Genomic DNA, 18,979 nt, shown 5'->3' with positions numbered 1-18,979 from the left:
AAATGTGGCAATGACTTAAAGGATTTGATGATTCCAGCAAAAACCTCCATTACCCTCTTAGAAGTAGATACTTCAAGAGACTACATCCTGCAAATAAACAAATACTTCACAAGACTGCATCCTCCTGTTAACACTTAAGGGTTTTCATAATGTTATCAGTAAACTCTGGATCTGACTGCTGGACATGAACAGGCTGGGGGAAAACCTCACAAAACTGATGAAGCCAGTGAAGATGGCAAAACAGTGAGCAGAATGGTAAGCAACAAAAAGCTGCTAGGACAGGTAATTTATTGAGGTCAGTGCCTCAGCCTTCAGCTGTGGTGGATCCATAGTTACTCTGATAATCTACTGGAAATCTGAAGGCAATCTATATTTTGTTACCATGACATCACTTCTCTGACAAATGACCCTAAAACTCAGGACTGTATTTGAGGAGGAACAAAGAAACATCTGACACACAACAATTACATTCAGATTTTATTCTCTCATCATAAGATCACATAAGGCTAGCAGGATCTGCGAGTGGAGATGAAACACATTAAAAATTAAAAGCTGGTAAAAACATAGAGTATTCAATCAGTATTACTGCTAAAGCTCAGTCTTGGCTGCAGTGACAAGAGCCTTTGGGGCAGACACTACAGATGCACTTTCTGCATCAGAAACCCTCTACCACTACAAGGCAGATCTCTTATCAGGAGTGGCAGTACACTTCTGTTCTGGGGAGCTGGAAATACTTCTCTTGCCAGGGAGCACAGCCTTTGGGTACATGATGCATGCTGTACAGAAGCAAATTAGAGACCATGTCACACAGTCTTTTTGGAGAGTAAGCCATTTTATAGAGTTTTCTAATTTGAGTCTCTCCTGCCTCCAAGGTCTAATCCTTTCCTGTCCCTTCTGACTGATGAAACATGAAAATAGAGTTTTCTTTAAATTTTGGTGTTAAGTATACTTTTCAATATTATACTCTATTTGCTAGAAAACGTCTGTTCTCTCTCACTCTCCTCTGCTGTCTTGAGAAACTGGGCAATGCCACATGTACGAGAAAAAAATCCTTGGGTTTTTTCCCCCCTCTTTATATGCTGGTCTCTCCACATCCACAGTCCTGGGGCTATGGAATTCAATCACTGGCACTCACTAGTGTTCCAAAATCTCAGCTTTTCTTTTTAGCAGCACTTGGAAGGACAACTAGGAAATGTCAGTGAGGTGGATAACAAGCAGCAGTATCTGTAGCCCTCAGAAATAATACAAATAATGAGCAAAAGGTAAACAGGTCCCTGGGGCAGCTTCTCTGATACCTTTGTACTCACAGACATCATCTCTCATTATCCAAAATTTAGTGAAGCTCATAAGCACATGCTTAACTTTAATAGGACTGCATATTTATCTTTGTTCATTGGTGGGGTGAACTTTTCCTTGTGTTTCAGTGTGCTATAGAAGCAGAGCCCTAATGGGCAGACTGTGCCAGGGAAATGTTGCCAGCAAGAGTCTGGCATAGCAGATCCTGCCATCCAGCCCTAAGGCAGTGTCCTACACTCCCAACTCACTTTCCCTTCTTAGCTGTAGCACTTTAAAGCACTCTCAGGGCATCATCTGAAAAATTTTAATACAAAACAAAGAGCAAAGTATATATATAGCCAGTAATGCACCAACTTAGTCATTAAATAAACCTGCAGATTTTGTGCCAATTACAACATCAAAACACTGTTTCTTGTAGTGTAGTAGAAAATCATAGCTTGAAGAGAAACAGTTTGGAACAGTAAGTAACCAGAATCACTGAGCACTGAAAAATATATTCAATAGCCAATATAGTTAAAAAGAATATTTATGTCTGTAGAATATGGACTCAAAACTTAAAAAGAGAAGGCAAATATTCTGTGAAGAACACCTTTGTCCCTAGCAATAGAGCAAGTTCCTTCAAGCCATAACTTATTCTGCCCTAACAGAAGCATGCCATCTCTTCTATTCTAAAGTTCAGACGTTCTTTGGACAATAAAAAAATAATTTTACTTAATTGCGTTCAGTAAAACAAGGAGAACTGATAAAGATTGAGAACATACACAAGAGTGGGAAACCTGCTCAAAATGCAATAATCAGGTTAAGTGAATATTATTTCAAGTCCCAGCTAGCTTAGCAGACCTATCACCTCAGAGGGAATATACAGTGTATCTTCAGATCTGCTTCTACTGGCATGACCAAAGAATACAGTGAATTGATATAATGAAAGGCAAATAGTAGATACCTCAATTACAGTTAATCTGTGATGAGGATATTCTTGTATTCAGATATAAGGCTGAATTACATACATGAAAACGTTGGTGGTGCTCTACATACATGACGGTTTAAAAGAGTTTAAAAGTTGTATTGATTTTGACTTTGCTGGCAGATTCTTACATGGGTTTGCACAAAGCAAATGAACTGGTGGACTTACAAATATTACCAAGTGAAGTAATCACTGCTTTCTCTTCTGAAAGTCACAGTGACTCCGAGCAGAGCTACTGAAGGCCCTCAGTGAATCTGATCTGGCCCTCTCCCCTTTACAGCAGTGGTAGCTTGAAGTGCAAGTCCTCTGTGGAAAGTACTAGATGTTCACCTAGCAGTTTCCAACACACTTCATTGCTGCTTTTAAATAACCCCAAGGAATGTTATTTATTAGCCAAATATGCACATCGAGCTAATAAATAATTATGATTTTCAGGCTCTGGAACTATCATAATTTCTAATTTCAGTGTCAGGGCAACACTGCCAGGTATGTCCTAGACATGGGTGACTTCCAACTTATTACTCAACACTCTTTGTTCCAAAAGCCATTTCAGTCCCCCACTAGCTCATGAAGAAACAATCTGCAGCAAACAGGCTGGTAAATGAAGTCTCTAAGGTGACAGCTTCCCATGTGCACTATAATAGGTCAGCAGCAGTGCAGTTCCTTTCACAAGTGATTCCTGAGCTCAATTCACAAACAAGCACCAGACTCAGTTCTCTTCCCTTGGCATTTTGCCCGGAAGGCTCAAGCAGGCTGGAGAATAATTCTGACTTGTGAAAAGCTCTTTTCCCCTCCTATTCCCCAATCACATCCGTGTGTGCAGCACTGGCACAGAGGAGGCAGCAGGAATGCAGGGTGGCACAGCACATCCCTGTGCTGCACCAGCCCATCTGTGGCACAGAGCCACAGGATCCCACCAGGGCAGCTCCCACACACGAGTCAGAGCAGCCTGGGAAGCTGGCAGTGACAGCCCTGCCTGCCTGCTGGGCCAAGTGAACCTCAGAATAAAGAGATCCAGGCCTGCTGCTCAGAAGGAAGTTTTGCAACATTAGTCTGTGCCCAGCAGACCCATGGAGGACACTGAGGTCAACCAGCAGGAGTTTCCTAGACAAGATTTGGTGTTACTCAGTTTTAAGAAAACAAACTTTCATTTTCAAAGTCAGCCATCAATGATAAATGATACAGAGAATAGAAATTTTTAGTTTCCCTGAAGTTGCTGGATAGAGCTTAAAGACTAAATGACAAAAAAAAAAAAAAGATAAATGGATGTAAAAATATGACCACAGGAGGATAAAGGTAGTTGGAACCAGTGGACAAACAGATAAAAAGGACGAGAGTGGTTTTTTGCAAGTCATTTAACAAAGAAGCAACAGCACATGCCCAAAGGAAAAGTTCAAGGAAAAGTCACCTTTAATATCAAAGCATTCAGTGAATGCAACCACTAAAGTCCCCTTTTATGACTCTCCAGGACCAAAAAAGGACTTCCAGTGAGAAGTGGATACATACAAATTAGTTCTAGGAAAGTAATGTTTATGTATTAAATAAAAACCACATTTTAATGAATATGTATGATTATGATGGATAAATACCTTGTTGTAAAGCCTCACAACACATACAGAATTTAAAAAATATATCCTCTGTGTGTCCTGCACAGGTAAAGAATGCCTGCTTTCTAATGCTTTAAATGTTTTAGCAAGTTTATTCCAGCGAATTTCAGGATCTTCTGTGCTCTGAGGTCTGAGTTGGATCAAATCCTCAATTTCAGTTTGAAATGAACAAAGCAAAACAAATTATTCACATATTTTGAAAAAGCAAGGGGTAATTCAGATTGTTTTAATCTGCCCCAGCACAGGCCCAGGGATGGAGGGAGCAGAGCGCGGGGATGCAGCCGCTGCAGGGGCTGCGGAGCTCCGGGAGCCGGGGCCGCCAGGAGGAGCCGCAGCAGCGCGGCCGGGGCGGGCACGGCCCGGGGGCTCCGGCACGGCCCGGGGGCTCCGGCACGGCCCCGGGGGCTCCGGCACGGCCCCGGGGCTCCGGCACGGCCCCGGGGCTCCGGCACGGCCCGAGGGCTCCGGCACGGCCCGGGGGCTCCGGCACGGCCCGGGGGCTCCGGCACGGCCCCGCTCTCGCCGGGGGAGCTGGGGCCGCGTTTCTCATCTGCAGCGCACGGGAGGGAGCACAGGAACCCCCGCTCGCTCCTGCACAGCTGGTGAAGCGCTGCCCTTTGCGGCATCTTGCCTGGACACCGCTACTGTCCCCGGGGCTGGTCTGGGAGGGATCCCATCCATGGAACACTCAGGGAGAAGCTGGCACAGAGACCTGGCCGGCTGGCAAAAATAATGCCTCAGAGGCAGCTGCTTGCTCATACAATCCAATAGGGAAAAAAACCAAAACTGTTTTGAAGGGGATGACGCCACTCTCTTAGACATTCCTGGAATTTAAACTGAACATAAGTCAGTCGGAGTGAGAGTATGCAGCTTGCCATGTTGGCTATTTATTTAAACATAGTGACTAAAATAAGTTCATTTGATCTGTTTCCTTTGTCACATGCATACCGCAGCAAATGCAGATTAACATACCTATTAGACTTCTATAGTAGTTTAAAACCAGCGTGACAAGCAAGCAAAGAAACAAAACAGGCAAGCAATAAAAAAGATAATCTGAAAGTATCTTCCTGTGCAGGACTGCACCTTTCAAAGGTGAGCAGTTGAAAGTCATCAGTTCAGCAATGGCTCCTTCCTGGCCCAGACCCAGTGAGATGGATGAGCCCTGGTAAAGCCCAAGGTAGCCATGAGGCACTCACCTGGCTGGCACAATGCCATGACCACCCTGCCACAGCCAGCATGTTGCCTACTGGATAGGAACAACTGTTTTACTCTGCTACCCAGGTATCAGACTCAGCCATGTTCATTGAACCTGCCTACCATATTCCCAGCTGATGTCAAACAATGCACATATATTTCACGCTACAGTTTTCAACACCTTAGGCATTCAATTGTACTTTCCAAAATGCTGCAGTCCCCTTCTTGGCTGTAACATTGCAGTGTTAACTGGAGTATTGCAGCAGTGCCATGATTCAGTCCCTGTGTGGTAGTTTACTGCAGGAGCTGTTAGACTGGCTGTGCTGTTTGTAGGGCAGAGCTGACACTCACAGTCTCAGTGACAGACACAGACACCAGCTCCCCACCTGCCATGACCTTCAAGCTCTCCTGGGGAACTCCCATTCATTTTGGCCAGTGACACTTCATTCCCAACCTATGCCAAAGATCATACAGCACCTTCCAGACAGCTGTGCTTTCCTGTCTACTGGTCATCTTTCAAACAAGTCTCTCCTGGGCACAGCCACTATCCAGAGCTGCTATCTGAGGCTGTTAGATTATCTCCACAGCCCTTGTCAAAGTTGGGATATAAGCAAGTTTGATCCACTCATTTCTTATTTAACACCAGCATATGGAAAATGTTTTTACTGTATTATGACTTCCTGTGCAAGCTGCTCAGGGATCCCTACTTCTTGTGTTGGCACAAGCTGTCAAAGTCAGTAGCCTTATTGGATGGATGCAGAATCTCATCAAAGTGTTTCCAACTGTTTTTACTACTTTCTTCCTTTTATTTATTTCTTCCCACTCTCTGACCCAACTTCACTATCTCATCTGTTTCCCTTTACAAATTTCAGACCTGAAGCTGAATTTCTTCAGATCTGACTCCTTCTATGCAAGCAGAACACTGACAACTACCTTGAATGTGGGTGGAAACTCTCTGAGAAGAGCCAAGGTGGAGCTCCCTGTGTCAGTGCCACACTGCTGCCCTGCCTGAGGCTCCTGTAGCTCCATGAGCTGCTGCCACACAGGCAAGACCTACAAGTGACTTCTTTACTGCCTGTGGCCTTTCAGTAGTCTTCTCTTTCTGTCTTCTACTGTTGGTTGTATTAGCACTAAAGAGTAAATAACTCTACATCCCACTTGAAATATGGTTGAAATGTGGCAACATGCAATCATGCTTGTACATTCAGTTAAATCCAGTAATAACACATTTTATTCTGACATGCCATTGAAAACCAAATGCATTTATTTCCTCACACAGCCCAGGTATAGGCAAAGATTTTCTGGATGTTTCAGACACCTTATATAAACTAAGTCAACACACAACCTGTCTAGATACAAAATACCCTTTGAGAGTGAAATTCTGGTCTCTGAGGAATTTGCTCTGGCAATACCAAGATTTACTGATTTTATCATTAGATTTTATTCTTAGGATATCAGTCATCATTTCTTTGTCAACAGATTTTACCTATCTCAACATGACTGATCGACTTGCAAATCCAATCAATGAGAACTCAGAGGCTTCAGCATCTTCTCTGGTAATAACTGCTGGGATTTGCTCTCAGGAGTACAAGAAATGTTCTGCAGTACAAGCCCCATCTTTTATGCTCAATGTCAAATGTAACAGGTTTCTAATAATAGAATCACCACAACCTGTCCAGCAATTCCAGTCCTGGATTTGCCACAGGACATATCTCCTTAGGTTATAGCTAATGCAGTAAACAGTGACTCTTCCTAGTGACATGGTAAAAATAGAAAGGCTTCACATGACAGGGAGTTTTCTCATCTACAACACTCTTCAGAAGGTTTTAGCAGGGGGAGTTTCAGTGATATGTTTACAATTCCTCTTACACACATTACAAAAGAACTCTGGGGGTTTAATATGGCTCTTTATAGGTAGGAAGTACAACCATCTCCAGGGTATACAGATGCTAAATCTTTAATTTCAGACCTCACTTATAATTGTATATTCAAAGATTTTTATTTTATGATGGGAACATAATAGAAGAAATAGAAATGTAATGGGGGCAATAAAACTTTCCACATTATCCCTTAACTGAAAGAATTTTCTTGAAAATTCTCATATTCCCTTAATTAGTTCCATGAAAAGACCAAGTTGCAAAAGTATCAGTTGCTTTGGAACTAGCTGTCAACAAAATAAAATAACATAGTTGTAAGCTGTTGCTCAGCTTTGACAACTGGGGGCAGTAATTCTCTGGTCCAGCAGGTGTTACACTGCAGTGTTCTCACCAATGCTCATTTAAAAGTTACCTTAAGCCTCCAGAGAATTCATGTGACAGCCACATGCTTAACAGGAAGGATAAAAATGATGCAGAGGTGCCAGGCTTCAGGGGTCTCGGAGCTACAATGCAAAACCTTCACGGACCCATATCCTGCAGCTGCACAGCCACAGCTCCCCAGGGACCCCAGGCTCGTGCTCCCTGCTGTGCCCTGCCACCATCCCAGCCTTACACCCTCGGCCACCACCAGAGTCAGCTGAGGCAGGGAAACAGGTTACACTCAGCGTGCCACAGCACAGCCCACAGGCAGGAGCAGGGCTGGACAGAGTCATGAAGTCATGACTGAAAACTCAGATCAGACACCCAAGGACAGGCAGCTACAAACTAAACCTGCAGAGAGCTTTACCTCTGCACTGCCTGCACATCCTGGGCCAGGACAACAGCTTGTTTCCTGTGAGCACATGGCCAGGGACAGACTGCAGGACACCCCAGACTGAAGGACACCTCAGCCTCAGCTAGGCAGTGGCTCACTGCACTCATTTCCCTAGGCCAGGGACACTCATCCCATCAACCCAAAGTCTGGTTCCTGGGCTGGGCTGGGCTTTGTGGCTGCTGCTGTGGTGAACACAGCAGAGCAGTGAGTGGAACAGAGAAATGCTGCTTCCTCCAAAAATGCACACACCCATGGCACTTGCTCACAGTGTTTCTGCACACATTGCAATGGCTGCACTTAGTTTTGTCCACACACAGATGGACACAATGCTGTAGTTTACAAGCATCAGCTACATACACTAGATTTGGTGCAGTACTTGCTGCTTGGTCATTCTCTTTTCATCTGCCAGAGCCTATGTAATATTCAACTCCTTAACCTTTGAGTAGTCATCACAATATCACTTGGTGGATTCTTACCTCTTGCTGACAGCTGCCTGTTCTTTATAGCTTTTACATAAGATGCGTAGATGCAGAAATCTGCTGTGTCCTATCCATCTCTGAGTTTCAAGACAGTCTTCTCTGCCTTTGCAGCAGCTAACATTCAAAATTTTCTTTGAAAAATCTTTTATCTGAAAATATGTTTTAAAGGTTACAGGTCATTTATCCCTCTGCAGTCCAGAACTTCTTTCCAGATGTCAGAAACTACTGTTCTTTAATTATACATTCCTCTGAAAGGCCTTTAACACTACAAATTCTTTTTTGTTTCATGAAAGTCATTTTATTGGCAAAACATATGACTAACAAAAGGGATATGACTTTATTCTTACCGTAATATGAAGTATTACAACACTGTTTACAGCTGAGCTTCAAAAACAATTTTCAGGCAGCTCTGGTTTTGATGACTAAAGCTTAAACATCTTAGGATTTTTTTACTCATTTTTTAAAGCCAGAGGGAGTAAATTTCTAATTCCTGATGCCATTTTTGTCAAGCTGGGTGTCTGTAGGTCAGGCATATGCACTAGAACTATCTATGCTTCTTTGAGTTCTCTAACAGAAACTCATAAAACTGTAAGATATTAGAAAATTGTGACACATTGTCTAATTCACAAACTGAGATAAAGTGAAAGCAGTTTTCCTCAGCCTGCACATAGCTTAAAGCTTGCTCCTTGCCTTAGCCCTGAACAAGAATTTGTTGCCTGAAACATTGTCTATCCTCTAGCTGGCTCAATGAAAACTCATTTGTGCTGAAGAGCTGTGCCTCACATGATGCTTTCAGCAGGACTCTGCACAAACATTACTGCTGGGGCTCCATACAGCCCTGGCTATCCAACTGGCAGGCAGGTCTCAAGAGTTCTTTATTCCTGCCAGACACAAACCATTATAGAGCAGCATTCTCCAAGAGACAGATCTGCTTGTGGGACATATAAATACTGGTTTTCCTTCCATTGATATCAATAGGAACAAGGATGGAGGTATGATGTTATGAGATGCTAAGTTCTTAAAATATGTTCTGAATGATTTCTATTTTTAAGAGCTGTTTTGCTTTGGAGGATGAAAAGCCTGTTCACTTAATATGAGGAACAAGGTCTGTCTCAGAGATGTGGAAGAACATCTATTCATCCAAAAGCTTAGCTATTTCAGGAATAATCTGTAAATTATTTTTAGAGTTTGTTCAAGTGTTGTTAACTATACCTGGCAGATTTCTGGCAAATGCATTATTGTTCCTTTAGACTTCTCCATTCCTGCAAAGAAACTTTTTGGGAGATGAGACTTGTCATTTCTCCTGTTGACACTGTTCTACTTTGTATAAATAATTACACATTCACTGGGACTGGGACTAACACCTCCACCCTCCCCAGGAGGGTTACTGAACCATCAGACTAGAGCATTGTTTTTCTCTCACCAGCTGGCTCCATGAATATTTAAGTATTTTTTACAAAGTGGGACTGTTCCAGTGAAAGGGGCTGATGGTCAGGTCACTGCTGTGAGGCAGAAACCTGAATTTGCAGAGCAGAGGAGAATTCCTCTCAAACACAGGGAGGAATAAGATTTTGTAAGGCATGCACTGACTTCTTCAGGAGCACTAATGCAATCCTAACTTTCTCTGTGGGAGTTAAACATCAGTTCATGTCACTGTTTTGACAACCACTTCCATTAAAAATCCTTCTTTAGCATTAAATGGAATAGTTTGCACCAAATGAAATTGAATTTGGAAACTTCAGTTCATTTACAAATATGAAAAATCATATTCAGCTCCTGTGTACTGGGATTTTTTTTCTTGTCCAAGTATTCAGTCAATTATTAGCTCATCCTAAGTTAGAAAGTCTTCTAATAACATCTTGTTTACCAGTATGAGCTCCACAAATTCTATGCCTTTTATCTTAGTCTAATCAAAGGTCAGATAGATCAATTTCTGCTTTAAAAACTGGGAATTTTATGAATTTTTTTGTTGTCATAGAGTGAAGGGTCTCTGTGAAAGGCAGGGTATCTTGAGAACCCACAGCCAGGAAAACTTCAATTTCCTTAACTGAAAAACTTTCAGTTTAACAAATAGACTTATTTTAAGGGTAGTTCAAACACCAAACTAAACCAAAACAGATAAACTGGGATTAGGAGTGGAACAGACTGCTAAACTATCCAAAATCAAATGGCAGATCTGGCAGATACAAAGTAGCTGCCAAAAGAATTTGGAAATGGAGTCAAAATTGTCACAATAATCTCTGAAGGTGAGGATGCAGTAAAATCAAAAGCCCTGTTGTGTTTGGATCACAGCTCTGATCACTTTCTTACAGTGGAAACCTTTTGGGTCTAAGTCTTGCATTAGACTTTGACTGGAAATGGATGCTGGAGTCTTATTCTACATTACAGAAAATGTAAAACAGATATAAAATCAGAAAATAATCCAGGGCAGATCAGAGATGGTACACTGAATTCAGAAACTACTTAGTTGAATTAGATGTACTGGGCTTACATTAAAAGGAGATAATTGAATAAGGGTACTTAAGAGGAGACTCTGGTGTCAATAAGGACAGAAAGTGATTAAGGACTCCACAGAGTCACACTTTTCCCTGGGTAAAACCTGTAACCATGAGATGGGTGCTAACCAAGAGACAGGCCAGCAAACATTTAGAGTGGTGTCAAGGCAGAGAGAAGTGTCAGCAGGGTTTAAATTCCTAAGAGCCCAGAGCTTTGAAAACCTAGCTGCAAAGCTGAATCCAGAGATGTACTGGATAGACAGAATAACAACCATGGCCTGTTGTTGCACATAGGCTCCATATGAATGAGTTCTTCTCATGCCCTTTCAAGAATCTATATACCTCACATCACATATCTACATCTGCTCCTATTCACAGCAGGAATTCTTTGCTATTTGACACTGCGCAGGATAATTATTATCAGTGCACTGCAGTACATCACGAAAGATGAAGGAATGCTGGCTCAGCATACCTCAGGCATGCACTGCACCTCTTAAAGAAGGATGGATTACATAAAACAGCACAAGAGCTGCATCAGCCTCTCATGCTGATGAAGCCAGGCATAATTGCTTTGAAGTGGAAGAGTTACAGCAGTGCAGGTCTGCAACTGCAGAACAGGTAACAACAGAAATTTAAATAAATACTCACCAATCCTTGCAAATTCTCTGATTTCCTATTCAAAGATGCTCCCCCATCCACAAGAAAATGTTATATGGTAGAGGCAGGCAGTATTCATTCCTTTTTTGCTGGGATTAAAATGAAATTTTGCTGTTATCTCGAGAATAAGCACAAAGACCAGGCTTAGATTCTGGAAAGGCTTTTCTCACCTCAAAGTACCCTTTCAGTAAGTGGGCAGAAGGATTTAAACATAAAGACTCTTTCAGAACAGTTGCCTGTGCTCAAGTGTCCATGTGCAAACTGAAGTCAAGTATAGTTTAGGAACATTGAAATTAAATTACAGTTACTTACTCAGTCTGGCCTTTATTTTGTTTGGTGGATACGAGAAATTTCCTCAGAGACTGTTAAAGCAAAAACAGTCTGAGGCTCTTGAAAGGATTAAAACAAGCAACTCCTGGAATAAAGAAAGGATAAATTGCTGCTTGATTCTGGCACTGCACTTATGATTCCTAATGGACTAAATGACTGCTGTGGAGTCAGAACTGAATACAAGTTTCTGGCATTTTTATACCAAGTATATATCTAATTTAAGCATATAATGCTGTTTCCACAATTCTTTTCCAGTGTTTAGCTTACTTTTCTGATACATTATGTAACTAAAATTACTACTATCTAGAAGTCTCTGATCCCAGCTCCTAAAATTTCCATGTCTGTTCCTTCCATTTTTTATAACTTTCCCCCTTAATTCTTTAACATTTTAATGACCTGTAATATTTTTTCCATAGCAAGAAGCATTTATCTAGTACTCAGATGTGTTCTGAGTACTCAGCAATACCATGCTGAGACTGATATTGATAGTGACATTTCTTTGCATATTAAAAAACAAGGATTCTGTGAAAATCATTACTCAGCAACATAATAGATCACAGATGTGTTTAAAAACATAATATGAGGCTAAACTCTGAATTCTGGTCTGGAAGTGTGTGCATCTCCCAGGGCAGTAATTCAGCACTTAGAAAAAGTAAACTCACTATTGTAATGCACATGGCAAATAGCTGAGTTCCAGCCACGAGTGAAATAATTTGGCCCCAGTTTTGCATTCCATGACCCCTGTACTCTGATGGGAAGTAGGCCATGGGGACTGTCTGTAATTCCTGCAGCCAGAACTGCCCAGCCCTGGTGCAATTTATTGTTGCACAGGAACATCAGTGATGCAACACCCACTTTCTTGCCAGGGACTCTGTGCTGAATAAGGACAACTGAGAGCACAGCATGAACAGCAGGAGGAACCCAGGAAGCCTTTCTGCACCATCAATATGATGCTGCACCTGGCACAGAATGACTGTATCAAGATATTCCCGCACAATTACTTCAGCTCTTTTTGCCTTGGCCTAATCTGCTTGTTAAAGAAAGGGTATTCTCTCTGTTCTGAATTTTCATCTTTGAGGAAGGAAGTCCTTCAGATGTAGGCTCACCTAGTTTATCATTCAGCTGTAGCTGTTGAGCTGCTCATTGAAGTTAGGGACTCCTTTTCAAGCCAAAAAAACAAGTGCAAGAATTATTACAGCTGATGGAAATTTGATTGTATTCTCCCATCTCTTGTTGCACAGGCTGTCATATCATTTGCATATTTTGTAGAGTGCTTTTTTCTCATTGTCCCATTTATGGTAATTTGGAACCAGATAGTGAGTTTTCTTATCAGTAAAAGTAGGAAATCAAGATTTTAGTTGGCTGAACAACACTTTTCTTCCTAAGAGTATTTGCAGTAAATAAATTCGATCCAACTGTTCTCCTTTTTTTGTCCAGCTCTATAAATAATGTAGAGGGAAATTCAGGAAAAGTAACGAGAGCATTGGCAGGAAAGAGTTTCTCAGAGGGCTTAGTTCTGATTTCAAATCTGTGTTGCCAGTAACAGCAAACTAATTACATGTGAAATTGCACCATGAAACCCAGGTCCCAGGTATCACCTGTGCAATAGAGTATGACACCACAACACATCTGATTCTCTTCAGAAACATCTCTATCCTGCAACTACAGCATACAGAAGACAGGAAAGAACTAACATGGGGAGAGGGAACTAGAAGCTAGATGCCTTAATACAGACCTACTTATAGATGATGTAAAAGTCTTTCTTTCTTGAACTCCAGAGAATGAAAACATACACACAAAAAATAGTTTCCTTCTTTGCTTGAGGTTACAGTTTTGGTTTTGACAGCATTCTTGCTGAAAGCCCACTCTCATCCCAAAAGAGACTTCTCTGGCACACCCTTGACATCTTTTGCAACCTTTCTTTCCCTACTTCTGCACGAAGAGCACCTGACAGCCTCTCACTGCACACACTCCTGAGGGCACTCCCATGTGCCTTTACCCTGTGCCTCCAGTGTCACTTGTAGCCAGCTCGAAGGGAAGGTGGCTGTGGCCATGACCAGTCTGTTACCATCAGCTGTGTCATGTAACTGCACTCTCTCTTCATTCAAGTCAGAGCTGAGTTGAACAGTGTCTGGTGGAGGTGGTGCTTTTGGAAGGGAAATGACACTATTGTATAGTAGATTGTTCAAAATATCAGCTCTTTTCATGTCTCAATCTATACACCAGACTCTGATCTAAATCTCCAGAAATTTATTCGTATACAGACATAAGTGACTCTTGTCATTAAACAAGAACAACGGCTCCAAGGATGATTTATATACATACATATCCCTCAATAAAGTAATTCTACTTTGTACCAAGAAATAGAAAGGCTAATTTTTCCATTTTGTGACAATTTTCTAGCTGCTTTCCTATTTCTTTCACAAGAACAACAAAATTAATGATCTCAGGTTTATCTCTCCCATCCACCAAAGCTAAGGGAATCAATTTTGTAATTATGTTTCATAATATTATCCACTTGAAGATTTGCTGATTTAGATTACATCAAGACTGGCTAGCTGATCTATCTTAACTTTTACAGCTATCTAGATAAGAATAGCACCCTGTGACCCTTGCTGATGCCCTGCCCTGTGCTGGAGCTCAGAAGCTGACCTGCAGAGACTGAGGTGTCTTGCTCCTCTCCTCTCTTTCTCTGTCTGCTGCTGGAAGATTTGGCCATGGGGCTGCCTGATTCACAGGTACCTGCTGGCACTTCAGGGGCTCTGCCTTTCTTTATTTTAGGGCCCTCTACTCCACACTTTATGCTCCTGTTCCTTTTACATGTTGAGTATTTGTCTTGGACTATTATGTTTAAAATGCACTGCTAGGGACATAGCACTTGCTTAAAACCGGGTTTTTTTAGAATCCATTCCTCTGATTGGTACTTTAGCCATTTCTACACCTGCTGTGTGGTCACTCTAAGTGCCTGTTCTTGGACAATAGACCCTGGGATGCTTCACTAGAAGTGTTGAAACAATCTTGTACTATGAAGGAGTATCTGCTCCTGTTTGATATTTATTGGATCTCTTTGGTTAGATGAATGTTTGCAATTTAGCAGTAGTTATCTAATTTACAATTTTATATTATGATGAAAAACATTTATCAACATTACTTGATAAATGTAATGATAAATTAATGATGTAATTTATCAAGTAATGATGAATCAGCACCATTCCCCTTAATATTTTGTTACGCTGGCAAATAAGCAACTGACTTTGAACAATAGAAGGTAAAACATTTTAAAAAAAATAATATTATTGAGTATCAGTTTGTATTCCTATAAAGAAAAGAGGCAGGTAGAAACTGATATTAGAATTACCCAAACTGACAAATGGAAACACCAGAAGGTAATTTAGAAAAGCCACATTGAAAAACTCTACTGCTTTTATGATTAATGCATCATGTCTGCTCTCTGTTAAATGCTAAAATGAAATATGAAGTTTTGAACAGTATTAAATATGACAATACTTGAGGTAAAACGAGCAAAGAGACAAAAAAATAAAAGGTAAGAATGCAAGCTTAGTTCCTAAGAATTTCCTAAATTCTTAGGGTGTGGTAATACTGTCAATGCTACATTTGGTATCTCAGAGTCAGAAGAACCAGGGGAAGGGAGGTCTATGGCTCATCACAGTCAGTTTTTATATTAAGCCAGAAACTATATTGTCATTTGATAAATGAGCCAAGAGCAAAGCTTGACAGAAAAAAAGAGAGAAGAGTGAAATTTTTGGCCTGGAGGCTCTGCAAGTTTTCCAGTGACAATTCTTGTGTGGATTTTTATTTCTGTGAAGTAGCAGATTCAGTTAAAGGTGCCATATGGATAACTCTTGGTCTTACAGATCTAAGCAAATTTGGGAATCCTAGGAGCTGGCTGGGCATATCAGTTTGCAAGAGTCATTTTAGGTGCTTGGATTATCCAGAAAATAGGGATAAATCCTCTCTATTGCATGTTTTCCAATGCTATTATGAAAAGGGACAACTTGCAATTACAGGAAATACCAAAGTTCTTTTGGAAGTGAAAATATCAAGATCTTGGCACTTCAGAGTGCACTGAAAGAGCTGGGGTTGTTTAGCCTGGAGAAGGCTCAGGAGGAGCCTTACTGCAGCCTTTCAAAGAATGAGGGGGACTTAATAAGAGGGGGGAAACTTTTTAATAGGGTCTGTAGCAATAGGACAAGGAGCAATGGTTTTAAACTAAAAGAGTGTAAACTCATATGAGATACGAGGAAAGAAATTTTTTATTATGAGAGTGCCAACACCAAGAGAAATGGAGGATGCCCCATCCCTGGAAACATTTGAGGTCAGATTGGATGGGGCTCTGAACAACCTGATCTAGTTCCTGCTTATTGCAGGGCTTATCATTGGATTAGATAACCTTTAAAGGTCCCTGCTAGCTCAAGCCATTCTACGATTCAAATGAAATAAAGTGTGTTTATTTGTTGTCATCTTATTGCAAAAGTCCCATACCTTCTTGGCGATTTCTCATGGACATCTCCTCACAGTCAACAAACTCCATCTCTCACCCATCTCACCCACTCTTTTGTAGCACTTATCTTGTTATTGAACACAGCTGTGGCCTATTGAGGGCAGGCCTGTTCCCAATCTTTGGTGATTGGTACAGCTGCAACTCCTCAGGTGTGAGACTGCCTTCTGCACTATTCTCTTACATTCTAACCCTCCACATTTATTGATAGTATCTATGTAAATTTAAATTAATTTCACAGTGTCAGCTGAACAGGACACGTACAGAAACACCAAGAGAGCACTGCAAGGTCTTTTGCCGTGGTACAAAATGCCAAGGTATTTTGTCTAGGTGACTCTCCACAGAGAAAAGAAGATTTGGTGAGAAGCCTGAAAGCTGGAGCATAAGCTAAGCTTCATGTTCAGTCAGGTCATCAGCCCACTTTGGCTGCTGCACAGCAGCATTATGATTAACTTTGTCCCAGGGAAGATGTCAGGGAGAATATATATGTGGGATACATGAGGCACAGGAGGTTTGCACCAACATTTACACAGTCTTTTCAAAGAACATCTCAGGGACAGTCTGTCACACAGGGTTACATTTCAGGAAGAGGTTTCCACTTTCCACTTCAGTAGCTGTCTCATTTTCAGGCAGACAAGGTCTCACTTGCCAGACATTCATTAGGAAATTTGTCTCGTCAGCTCTGTGTACAAAATATCTTTCTTCAATGCCTGATAGGGAGAATCCCTCACCCCTGGATCCCCAGCATGACTAGCTGAGCCCAGCATTGCTGGCAGCAGCTGGTGGGGGAAGAGGGGTCCCTCAGGCTGGCTTTTCTGCCAGACTGCTGCAGGAGGCAATGACACCCTGTGACACCAGGCATTTTTTATAATTACTATGACACTAGCTCTGTAGTTCATCCATTAAATGTCTGTCACTAAAGATTCATCATTCCAAGCCTGAAGATCTGTCACCTCAGGGACACATGACAGAAAATAGTTTTTGTTCTACCTTCAAAAAGAAACTACTATAGAAAACTTTTGCTGCAATGTCAACTGTCCAAAGTTAGACATTTTTGTCCACATTAAGAAAGACCCTTTGCTTATGCAACTCCATACTATTTTTGTCACATAACCTATGCATCATTTGTGTAAAGATTACATACACAAGGCAGCATAATTAAGATTGCATGAGATTGTAAATATGCCATCTTTTGGGTTTGAGCTTAAAACCTTTCTAGCTGAATTTATATCTACTACCTACAAACAATTTCTAACTGTGCATTCCATGGTTTTATCCCAAAAAGACAGGGACTCTAACAGATGCTGATTGAGCAGCTTCCTGACTTCAAAAATGAAATATCATCAGTATATGAAAGGGTTTATTTTATTTGGTTCCCTGCAAGAGTAGAGGACTGGGCTTGGTGAAGAAGAAAGGTCACTCCTGTTTCTCTGTTCCTAACAGATCATAATTTAGCTGAAGATTAATGTCAATGCTAACAGGTTTATTTATGGGTAACTACTTACTGGCCTTTTACTTTTCTGTTCCTTCTGCAGCCATTGATGGAAACCAGCCAGACATCTCTGGGTTAGTTCATGGATGAATTCTCTCTAGCAACATCATTTACATTTGGTAAATGCAGTTTAATTTGAGAGCCTTGTTTATAGTCTGTCATTTACTACTTGTGGTATTCGCAATCTATTTAATAGTGGGCACTAAAGAAGTACTTGAGCACACCAGACTGAGGGTGTTTGGGGAATACACATTTAGGGTGTGTTTCTGGACAGGCAGTGCCAGGGAGTGATGCTGCTGTTTTTTGCTGATTGGCAAAGGTGCAGGAGCTTGGCTGCATGGGCTGCATGGGCTGCATGGGCTGGGAGCTTTCCCAGCAGCCTGCTCATCACCTCAATTTGCTCAACAGGCCTGAATTGCCCTGTTGCTGCACAGATCTGTAGATATGCCTGGGTGGCAATGCAGAACCTGTTAAGGTGTTAACTGTTCAGAAGTTTAAAACTACCTTTAGATGAGGCAAAATCTGCAGCAACCACATATAAAAGGAGTCCTGGAACATGTAATCCATGAGATCTAACAGCCTTTGTTGGTGGTTTTGCCTGGAGCACAGCTCTTCAGTTGATATTAGGCCTGAAATCTTATTCTTATAAAATAGTCTTCTCTAGACTAAAAATCATTGATCGAAAGGAGCAGCAAGGAACTCGTGTGTCTGTGCTGTGAGGATTACACAGCTTTCTGTCATACACATTGACTTCCAGATGTAACAATTTTTATTATCATTGTAATATATTATACCTAATGTAATATATTATACCATTATCATACCTTCATGACTACACCCAATATACCTCGTGGCACCAGTTAAACTTCTAGCTGCCAACCAGCATCTCATTGGTCATGGTGTAAGTAAATGTTTCCTTTGTAGCCTTCTTACTTTCCATTTCTGTCACTCAAGATCAGTTCAAAACCCAGATGCAAACACAGTCTCTGTTCTCACAATGTTATGATCTCTGTTTCCACAACCCCCTTCTTGTGAGCTGGACTCCCTGCCCCAACCCTCCACCAAGTCTTGCCTGGATGTGTCCTGCTCCTTCCTCCAGTCCCACTGGGGGGATGTGGCAGCCTCTCCTCAGGGCTGCAGGCCAGGCCCTCACACCTGGCTGCCAACACACAGCCTGCACTCCTGAAATCCTGGGCCTTGCCAAACCCACACAGCCCCCAGCCTCTGCTGCTCCTTGTCCTCCAGTGCCTCTGTG

General features: G+C 41.6%; 1 protein-coding gene across 2 annotated transcripts in view; it reads right to left on the bottom strand.

Moving 5' to 3' along the window:
* The window catches only part of U2SURP (U2 snRNP associated SURP domain containing), an 87,152-nt gene that overhangs the window by 58,294 nt on the left and 9,879 nt on the right, over positions 1-18,979 (bottom strand). The window lies entirely within an intron of this gene.

This window comes from Melospiza melodia, chromosome 12 (genome assembly GCF_035770615.1).
Source record: "Melospiza melodia melodia isolate bMelMel2 chromosome 12, bMelMel2.pri, whole genome shotgun sequence".
Taxonomy (NCBI): Eukaryota; Metazoa; Chordata; class Aves; order Passeriformes; family Passerellidae; genus Melospiza; species Melospiza melodia.
This window is presented reverse-complemented; position numbering and strand designations above follow the sequence as displayed.